The sequence below is a fragment of the Betta splendens genome, chromosome 16, assembly GCF_900634795.4.
Source record: "Betta splendens chromosome 16, fBetSpl5.4, whole genome shotgun sequence".
Taxonomy (NCBI): Eukaryota; Metazoa; Chordata; class Actinopteri; order Anabantiformes; family Osphronemidae; genus Betta; species Betta splendens.
The window spans coordinates 1,225,753-1,236,292 of NC_040896.2; the positions used below are offsets into that span (position 1 = coordinate 1,225,753).

The following is a 10,540-nucleotide window of genomic DNA, read 5'->3' on the forward strand; positions in this document are numbered from 1 at the left end:
CACTAGCGAACAAAGACGCATAATAATCTATAATATTTAAAAAATGAACTACTCTACATTTAATGATACAATACCATGACATCGTTTTTTGTGCTTAATGTGCAGACACAGATAGAAATGAACAGTCGGACCTCACATCTTTGCGCCACCTGGTGGTTAACACGAGGGTGCTACCCTGATTTTTTTCAGCTTGCTGCAGGATTAAAAATCCTTAGTCGGGGACGCACCCGTGGCGCGCTGGCGACACGCACGTACTGCCGTAAAAAAGGTGGTCACTTTGAAGTGCTACGACTGTAAGTGTACTCAAACTTCACAGCTCAAGTTAAAACAATAAATTGAATATGTTACTTATTTAGTCATTCGACTCTTCTGTCCCAGCTGTTTTTCCAGTTTCTTCTCAGTATCCTGGTGCTAGTTTCCAGCTCCCCTGTCCACATGTAGCCCAAAACTGATGGTGTGTGTCGTCAATAGTAGAATCCGCAACTTCATCCGAACGAAATTGGCAGCGGTAAAATACAGCACAGGAATATTCAGTTGTTCATAACGGCGTGTGGTGCAGACCACCAGCTGCCTCGCTGTCAACTCATTGCCGACGCCTTTCGTCTGTGACAGCTTCATCCACGCTGCGTAACTCGTATGGGCTGCACTCTGGATCATACAAGTAACCCTGAATATTAGACTTGCTATCTTCTAAATAATCCAGAGCAGGTCATCCTGCCATTGATTATTTGTGCTGTAGGTGTACTGTATGCAAGGAAAACAATTGCAGACTGAGCAGTTGCATTCCTGCAGCCTGGCTCCGCCCCCAACTTACCGTTGCTGGGGCAGCTAAAGAGGAAATCAGGAGGCATTAGTTGTAGTTTTTGAGCCCATGGCAAACCATCTGCCAAGGTGTTTTACCGGATGAATAAATGATAACTTATCTTAATAACTTAACTTATTAACTTAATTTATAGCATAGAAATTATGGAGCAATCTGAGTGTCCCCTTATCAATAAATATTACTCAACATCATTTTGGTCAACCCCCATTGAAAATCGCTGAAGATGTCAATTTAACAGTGTCACACAGGAACTGGTAGAAAGGCCTAGAACAAGCAGTCTAAGTAAAAAGAAATGTTTACAACTTAATAACACATAATTAGAATTTAGTGGTAGCCAATGTGATTGTTCGTCTATACAGCTTTTGATACATTCTTATGTTTGTGCTTTTCTGTTCTGTAGGTTTCATCAATCTCAGAGCTATGAGCATGAGGTTGCTGTCCACCCAGTTCTTGTGGAGCTTTCTTCACTTTTAAAGTGAGTTTTTCATTCTCCACTATTGCCTAGTTATTGTTCAAGTGGGATTGGTAGGACTTTCTATATACCACGTGTAATGTTCTAAATCTTCTGTTGTAGTGCCTGGGGATGACTGGAGATGACTGGAAATACATCTATGGACCTATGAGCTGAAGTTTTTTTTTGTCAAAGCTTTACACATGTTTTATGAGGAAAAAATACATTTTGGCAACCTAACAATTACACACAGTTGTTTTGCTGTGAGCCACTGCCTGTAAACATAACTATTTACAAAAAGCCCACAGGAGACCTTTCACAGGTACCTTTTTGTCTTCTATACATTAATGTAACCTGCACAGTACCTCAGAGATTTAGAACCATGTCAGGCCTACAATAGTGCAGACCACAGACAGGAGGCAGCGCAGAGGCTTAATAAAATCCCCTAACTATTACAGAGTACTTCGTATTTCTGAGCAAACAGTGCTTTGTTCAGGGCTGACAGAGCACCTGTTGGCCCAGTGGCAGCCTATCTTGATTTATCAGTCTATCAATCAATCGGTAGGCTTTGCAGTGCCTCCTCACCCCCACACTTTTCCTGATACTGTAGCTCTCTGTCAACGCTCAGATGCCATCTATCGTTCTAGCTAGCTATCATTCCAATCAGCCCTGCAGCATAGCCTCTCCCTGCTCCACAATTTTCCCAACCACATCCATACCCACACCCAAGTCTCTCTCATGGTCTCTCTCTATCTCTCTCTTTGCCGTTGCATAGGGATCGATGACTTACTGCTGTGCTGAATGTCAGGATGTCTGACAGAGGACACACAGGCTGCTGGAGGGACGCCAGAGGACCAGAGGACAAATCCTGACTTCACGATGTCCACACAACATCAGCATGATGGTCTGTGTGTGTGTGTGTGTGTGTGTGTGTGAGTGTGTGTGTGTGTGTGTGTGTGTGTGTGTGTGTGTGTGTGTGTGTGTGTGTGTGTGTGTGTGTGTGTGTGTGTGTTTGCCCATCGATTCTCAGTAGTCAGAAGGAGAAGCATGGACTTTTCTGAGAATGTACACACACACACACACACACACACACACACACACACACACACACACACACACACACACACACACACAGCATATCATTCCTCAAAACAACTGCTGGTGTGAGAGATTCCCCAGTTAGCCCGAGGCTAGCTGGACAGGGAGAGAGGAGAGACAGATGATGGAGTATTATTGGATACTGGATTCATATTCATGGATTCAGAGATAAAGAAGCACTGACAGTATTCAGTTTTCTTGTCACTAACAGAATCAGTTACAGAACCACAATCCATACATTTTTTTACACAACTAACTGAAAGGTTGCTGTGTACTAAAACTGTACTGTCGTTGATGGTTTTGATTACTTCATTCAATAAAACAGCCTAGGAAATGCAAATTACTTTTTTTACAGGTTTGTTTGTACACAGAGGGCACATCTTCTGAATCTATTCCATTATTTATGAGTTTTACTACCTATTAATTTAGACTTGAAATTGTGAAGTGGTAAAAAAATGGGAAATAGACTTGCAATTTAAGGAAACCCAATTATTTTAAAATTAATTAAAGCTAGAAAGCATAAGCTTGTGTGACAAGGACTTTAGACTGTCATGCAACATGATCCCAATTAGCCAGACAAATCAAATCCGAACTGTGTGTCCCCTTCTTACATCAGTCCCACGCGATCTGTGTGTTGTAATCACAGCTTCAACAATGAATTTCTTTCCCTACTTTCACCCTCAGAGTATATGTCCCGCACAGTGTCATGGCAGAAACAACACAGCGCCCAATGTTGTGTCTAACAGGGGTGTGTAGGGAGCTCTGTGGTCAGCTATTGAGCCAGCAGATGCTGAGGCAGCATCTGTTTAGGTCTTCTCACCTCTTAATTCTCTTCCCCATCACACAGCGCAGGAATTTGCAAGCCTCACTAAGAGCTGTCATGTTGATGTGCCAAACAAAGATTCGCTCTTCTGTATTTTGTACAGGGCTTTGGTGTTTCCTTTAATGTGGAACCTTGCTGGTGTGACACGCCTGCCATGTGACTCGCTTCATCAGGGCTGCTTAATATTCTAAACTCTCAGAGCTGTGGTCAGGATGAATGTTTCCCCTGCTCCTAACCTGCAGCTAATATTTCATAAGTAGAGAAACTCAAAGTCAAACTGAGTGCTCCCAAAGCAGCCCATCCCTACTCAGGTGGACTGATGACAGAGAATTATTTAGACGTGAATAGAAAGGAATGTCAGCAAGCATGTAAGGGAGGGAGGAGGAACAGCAATTTCACCTGTGCTTTGGTCAAATATTCCATCAGGTTTTCGCTGGAGCGTAATATTTCAGTTATTTTTCAGGTTTTGTTTTGTTTTGTTAAACTATATGTTTTAGCATGTTTGATAAATTTTATCCAGGGATTGGGTCGCCTAGGCTCCCGCCTTCGACTGCTGCCCAATCTACTCTGCACCGGCCCCCTACGGTTCCTCCTGCGGATGGTGGGTCCACTTGAGGACGGCCCCATGTCGCTCTTTCGGGCTGTGCCCGGCCGGGCAAGTGAGTGAGAGGCAGCGGGCTGATGTGGGCTTGCTCATAGCTCCCCAGCTTAGTCGCCATGTGTTGGAGTTTTCCCCGGTGGACGAGAGGGTCGCTTCCCTGCGCCTTCGGGTGGGGGATAGGTCACTCACCGTCATTTGTGCTTACGGGCCAAATGGCAGCGTGGAGTCTCATCTCGCTGGATGAGATCCGTCCTGAGTATCCCCTTCTTGGGGTCCCTGGAGGGAGTGTTGGAAAGCGCTCCAACTGGGGACCCCATCGTTCTTCTGGGAGATTTCAATGCCCACGTAGGTAACGACAGTGATACCTGGAGAGGCGTGATTGGGAAAAACGGCCTCCCTGATCTGAACCCGAATGGTGTTATGTTACTGGACTTCTGTGCTAGGCACAGTTTGGCCATAACAAACACCATGTTCGAACATAAAGGTGTCCATCGGTGCACGTGGCACCAGGACACCCTAGGCCGGAGGTCGATGATAGACTTTGTAGTCGTTTCACCTGACCTTCGACCATATGTTTTGGACACTCGGGTGAAGAGAGGGGCTGAGCTGTCAACTGATCACCACCTGGTGGTGAGTAGGATCCGCTGGCAGAGAAGGAGGCTGGAACGACTTGGCAGGCCCAAACGTATTGTGAGGGTCTGCCTGGCTGAACCCTCTGTCAGACGGACCTTTAACTCACACCTCCGGGAGAGCTTCGACCAGATTCCGAGGGAGGTGGGAGACATAGAGTCCGAGTGGACCATGTTCTCCGTCTCCATCGTCAACGCGGCCGTTCGGAGCTGTGGACGCAGGGTCTCCGGTGCCTGTCGTGGTGGTAATCCCCGAACCTGGTGGTGGACGCCGGAGGTAAGGGACGCCATCAAGCTGAAGAAGGAGTCCTACCAGGTATGGTTGACCTGTAGGACTCCTGAGGCAGCTGATGGGTACCGGCAGGCCAAGCGTGCTGCAGCCCGTGCCGTTGCGGAGGCAAAAACACGGGCTTGGGAGGAGTTCGGGGAGGCCATGTAGGAGGACTATCACTCGGCCTCAAAGTGATTCTGGCAAACTGTTCGGCGCCTCAGGAGGGGGAAGCAGTTCTTTACCAACTCTGTTTTCAGTGGAGGTGGGGAGCTGTTGACCTCAACTGGGGATGTTATCAGACGGTGGAAGGAGTACTTTGAGGATCTCCTCAACCCCTCTGACATGCTGCTGAGGAAGCAGAGGCAGGGGACTCAGAGGCAGACTCGCCCATCACCCAGGCTGAGGTCACCGAGGTAGTTAGTAAGCTCCTCGGTGGCAGAGCAGCGGGGGTGGATGAGATCCGTCCTGAGTTCCTCAAGTCTCTGGATGTTGTGGGGCTATCTTGGGTGACACGCCTCTGCAACATCGCGTGGAGGAGGAGGACAGTTCCTCTGGACTGGACAACCGAGGTGGTTGTCCCTCTTTACAAAAAGGGGGACAGGAGAGTCTGTTCCAACTATAGGGGGATCACACTTCTCAGCCTCCCTGGGAAAGTCTATGCCAGGGTACTGGAGAGGAGAATTCGGCCGATAGTCGAACCTCGGATACAGGAGGAACAATGTGGTTTTCGGCCTGGTCGTGGAACGCTGGACCAGCTTTATACCCTCAGCAGGGTGCTTGAGGGTTTGTGGGAGTTTGCCCAACCAGTCTACATGTTCTTTGTGGATCTGGAGAAGGCATTCGACCGCGTCCCTCGTGACATCCTGTGGGGGGTGCTCCGGGAGTATGGAGTCCAGGGCCCTTTGCTAAGGGCTGTTCGGCCTCTGTACAACCAGAGCAGGAGCTTGGTTCGCATTGCCAGCAATAAGTCAGACCTGTTCCCGGTGCATGTTGGACTTCGGCAGGGCTGTCCTTTGTCACCGGTTCTGTTCATTATTTTTATGGACAGAATTTCTAGGCGCAGCCAGGGGCCGAAGGGGGTCTGGTTTGGGGACCACAGGATAGCATCTCTTCTTTTTGCAGATGATGTTGTTCTGTTGGCTTCATCGGGCCAGGACCTCCAGCGTGCGCTGGGGCGGTTTGCAGTTGAGTGTGAAGCGGCTGGGATGAGAATCAGTTCCTCCAAATCTGAGGCCATGGTTCTCGACCGGAAAAAGGTGGTTTGCTCTCTCCAGGTTGAAGAAGAGTTCCTGCCCCAAGTGGAGGAGTTTAAGTATCTTGGGGTCTTGTTCACGAGTGAGGGAAGGAAGGAGTGTGAGTTTGACAGACGGATCGGTGCGGCGGCTGCAGTAATGCGGTCGGTGTATCGGTCCGTCGTGGTGAAGAGGGAGCTGAGCCGAAAGGCAAAGCTCTCAATTTACCGGTCAATCTACGTTCCTACCCTCACCTATGGTCATGAGCTTTGGGTCATGACCGAAAGGGCAAGGTCACGGATACAAGCGGCTGAAATGAGCTTCCTCCGCAGGGTGGCTGGGCGCTCCCTTAGAGATAAGGTGAGGAGCTCTGTCACCCGGGAGGAGCTCGGAGTAGAGTCGCTGCTCCTCCACATCGAGAGGAGCCAGTTGAAGTGGCTCGGGCATCTGGTTCGGATGCCTCCTGGACGCCTCCCTGGGGAGGTGTTCCGGGCATGTCCCACCGGTAGGAGGCCCCGAGGAAGACCCAGGACTCGCTGGACAGACTACGTCTCTCGGCTGGCCTGGGAACGTCTTGGGGTCCCACCAGAAGAGCTGGAGGAAGTGTCCAGGGAGAGGGAAGTCTGGAACTCTCTGCTTAGACTGCTGCCCCCGCGACCCGGCCCCGGATAAGCGGATGAAAATGGATGGATGGATGGATGGATGTTTGATTAATAGTGCATTCCTTCACTTGTCTTATACAAGTAACTTAACAAATAAACAGTTCATCAGCTTCCAGAATCAGTTTGTGGGTAGAACATGCAGTGTCAGTACCAAACTCAAGGAATTAGCTCGGAATGAAACATGACAAAGGTTTGAGAGCACACCAAATTCCTCCAATGCCTCTGCCTCTGTCCTTTTGCCACACTCACCAGGAGATCAATATCCCCTATTTCCCCTGGTTGCACCCTCTGCTACCCTGTGCTGGAGCTTCATATTACTATTGTTTGTTCGTTAAAGTCATCAAACAAGGTAGTGCATAATGTGGAAAATGCATTTCGTGGGCCATAACTAATGACTGCAACCATAAAATCCCTGCGTGAAATTGTTTTATAGTGGCCTCTGAGTGCTGCCACTGTTTTATGCTACTACTAAAGTGGGTAATGGTATGGGTTAATGTCTGTGAGAATATAAATGTGTTTTTTGTACCATAACTCTAAGATCATTATTAATATACTAAAACAAAAAATTGGATGTGAAATAAATTTTTAATCAACCATTACACCCCAGCTCCAGAATTGATAATATATGTATTATTTTCATGTTCTTGGGTCCTTTGTAGATGTGAAATAGTGAAATAGTGCACAAAGTCTGCGTACAGCATGTGCGGGTCCTTTGTTGTAAGAGCTGACAGGTGTGGAGAATCTACAGTACTTCAACCTCATCATGAATGTAATCTGCTTGACCAGTCAGGGAAGGGGGGGCTCTCTAACAAACACTTTGTTGTTGGTGTTGCTTCAGTAACCAAGTCAAGACATACATCTAAAGGTGTTTATTTAGTTTACTTTGTATTTATTTCAGATCCCACTGTAGATATTTGAGGGATCTCATAATGAAGCATAGCCAAGACAAAGCCAGACAAAATTGAGTTGAGTTGTTCTAGTTGTGAGAAAAAATAAATAAATAAATAAATAAATAAATATATATAAATATAAATATATATATATATATATATATATATATATATATATATATATATATATATTTATTTATATATATTTAGATATATATATATTCCCGGTTCGAACCCCCGTTCGAACCCCCGTTAGGGCGAATAGGCATCCAGTGTGGGTCCTTGGGCAAGACCCTTCAAGCTACCGCCTACCTCATATCATGAGAGACAATGAACCACATGAGATACCGGCTCAGACGTCGCCCGGTCTAACAAGGTCTGCGTCAGGTGTTGGGGAACCAGAGCACCTTGGCGAGAAGTGGGCTACTGGAACAAGAAAGAAATGGCTGAGATGCGAGAACAAAGCTCTGTTGGAATGCTACTATTCAAGTAACCCTCGTCAGAGGGGCTACATGCAAAGAATGTGCGGTGAATGGGAACGGAGAAACCCACATTCAAGGCTGACGGCGAAGCAACTAGTAGCTCAGTGTTCCAACATCCACAAACGGCAACTGCTATCACAACTTGAGATTGACGAGATACAACACAAATGCTACGGCAAGGGGGAGCCAGGATGCCAGGTCAGAGGGGAGGTTTCACCATCTCCCCAACCGGAAATTGGGTACGAAGCCCCAATAAGCACAGATACGCTGAGCGAGGCAGCAACTGACCTGAAAGATAAGATCATGGCGAGATTGAACAGGCAACCCCGAACCCCACTACAACGGCTAAGTGAAGTACCATCAGAAAGTCTCATGGAAGATGTGAATGCAGCATTGAGAGCGATCCCTACCACAACAATCACAGAAACCAATGAGCTGATATACGCTTCAGCATCAGTGATCCTAGAGATGCTTGGCTATAAGAGCAACCATGGGAGCCATGAGAAACAATACCCACCATGGAAACGAAGGTTGGAGGCAAAAATCAAGGCAGCTCCGAGGGAAGTGAGCCAAATGACAGAGGCCCAGAGAGGTGCAATGAAAAGACCAATGCCTAAGAGGTACAGCCAGATGACCATACCTGAAGCACTCGAAACTGCCAAGCAAAGGCTACAAGCCTTGGCCAGCCGCCTAAAGAGATACACCAGAGATAACGAAGCCAGACGAATAAACCGGCTGTTCGCAACACAACCTGCGAAAGTGTACTCTCAATGGCAGGGTAATAACAACAGAGCAGACCCACCAAGGCTGGAAACTGAACAGTACTGGAAGGGTATATGGGAAAGGGAGGCATCACACAACAGTGATGCACAGTGGCTGGTGGATCTGAGGGAAGACCACAGCAACCTCCCTGAACAGAATCCAGTGACTATCACAGTGGCAGACATCCAACATAGAGTCTCAGGTATGAAAAACTGGACAGCACCTGGCCCTGACATGATCCACGCCTACTGGCTAAAGAAGCTCACTGCAATCCATGAGCGCCTGGCAGCACAAATGAACCAGCTGCTAAGGGATGGGACTCACCCTGAATGGCTAACCGAAGGGCGAACGATCCTGATAATGAAGGATCCCTCAAAGGGCACAGTCCCATCCAACTACCGGCCAATAACCTGTCTCTCCACAACATGGAAGCTCATGTCAGGCATCATCGCAGCTAAGATAAGTGGGCACATGAGTCAATACATGAGCGAAGCACAGAAGGGCATTGGTAAGGATACCAGAGGAGCCAAACACCAACTCCTGGTAGACAGAACAGTCGCCCAAGACTGCAGAATGCGACACACCAACCTGTGCACAGCCTGGATCGACTACAAGAAAGCCTATGACTCAATGCCACACACATGGATCACTGAATGCTTGGAGCTGTACAACATCAACAGAACTCTAAGGGCCTTCATTGCAAACTCGATGAGGTTGTGGAGAACCACCCTTGAAGCCAATGGGAAGCCACTTGCCCAAGTATCCATCAAATGTGGCATATACCAAGGAGATGCACTGTCCCCACTGCTGTTCTGCATAGGTCTGAACCCCCTCAGCCAAATAATAAACAAGACTGGCTATGGATACCGACTCCGGAACGGGGCCACCATAAGTCACCTCCTCTACATGGATGACATCAAGCTGTACGCCAAGAGTGAGCGAGACATCGACTCGCTGATCCACACCACCAGGATCTACAGCTCGGACATCGGGATGTCATTCGGACTCGAGAAATGTGGGAGGATGGTGACAAAGAGAGGCAAGGTAATCCACACAGAAGGGGTCTCACTCCCAGAAGGAACAATAGCAGACATTGAGGACAATTACAAGTACCTTGGAATACCACAGGCAAACGGCAACCTTGAACAGGCAACAAGGAATGCGGCAACAGCCAAATACCTCCAACGAGTAAGGCAAGTCCTAAGAAGCCAGCTCAATGGCAAGAACAAATCCCGGGCAATAAACAGCTACGTTCTGCCAGTGATCAGATACCCTGCAGGAATAATAAGGTGGCCAAAGGAAGAGATACAGACCACAGATGTTAAGACACGAAAGCTCCTCACCATGCATGGAGGGTTCCACCCCAAATCCAGCACCCTGAGACTGTACGCTAGCCGCAAGGAAGGAGGCCGAGGACTAGTGAGCGTGAGAGCCACTATCCAGGATGAAACATCCAAGATCCATAAGTACATCAAGGATAAGGCCCCGACAGATGACGTGCTGAGTGAATGTCTCAGGCAGTGGAGAACAGAGGATGAGATGCTGGAAGAGGGACCATCATGGGAGGACAAGCCCTTGCACGGGATGTACCACCGGAACATAACTGAAGTGGCTGATCTCAACAAATCCTACCAATGGCTTGAAAGGGCTGGGCTGAAGGACAGCACAGAGGCACTCATCCTGGCTGCACAGGAGCAGGCCCTGAGCACCAGAGCCATAGAGGCCCAGATCTACCACACCAGACAAGACCCAAGGTGTAGACTGTGCAAAGAGGCCCCAGAGACGGTCCAGCACATAACTGCAGGGTGTAAGATGC

At 48.1% G+C, this 10,540-nt stretch overlaps 1 long non-coding RNA gene across 1 annotated transcript; it reads left to right on the forward strand.

Annotated features, from left to right (window-relative positions):
• Nucleotides 1-516: 516 nt before the first annotated feature.
• LOC121201690 (uncharacterized) lies at nt 517-2,380 on the forward strand. Its single transcript, XR_005896740.2, has 3 exons — nt 517-1,298; nt 1,398-1,596; nt 2,050-2,380. It is a non-coding gene; the product is annotated as an uncharacterized LOC121201690 (long non-coding RNA).
• The last annotated feature ends 8,160 nt before the right edge of the window (nt 2,381-10,540 follow it).